The sequence below is a fragment of the Bison bison genome, unplaced genomic scaffold (genome assembly GCF_000754665.1).
Source record: "Bison bison bison isolate TAMUID 2011002044 unplaced genomic scaffold, Bison_UMD1.0 scf7180017849533, whole genome shotgun sequence".
Lineage (NCBI taxonomy): Eukaryota > Metazoa > Chordata > Mammalia > Artiodactyla > Bovidae > Bison > Bison bison.
Window position 1 is genome coordinate 6,296 of NW_011480106.1, and position 431 is coordinate 6,726.

Here is a 431-nt window from a genome sequence, read left to right on the forward strand (position 1 = left end):
ATACCCTCCAGGCAGATTGATGAGTACATTAATCACTTTCTTGGAGATCGGCACATTGGTAGGTACAAAGGGAAGGAGTTTCATGTCTGACTTAGAATTTCAACATATCTTAAACTCCTCTGTACTTTCCCTTTCCTTAATATCATCTACTTTCTTTGATTTACTTTTACTTTGAGTGGAGAGTTCAATAGAGAGACAATGTAAAACAGTTTTGGTTGTTGTTCAGTTGTTCAGCCATGTCCAACTCCTTGCGACCCCACGGACTGCAGCACACCTGGCTTCTCTGTCCCTCACCATCTCCCACGGCTTGCTCAAACTCATGTCCACTGAACCAGTGATGCCATCCAATTGTTTTGTCTTCTGTTGTCCCCTTCTTCTCCTGCCCTCAATTTTTCCCAGCATCAGGGTCTTTCCTAATGAGTCGGCTCTTC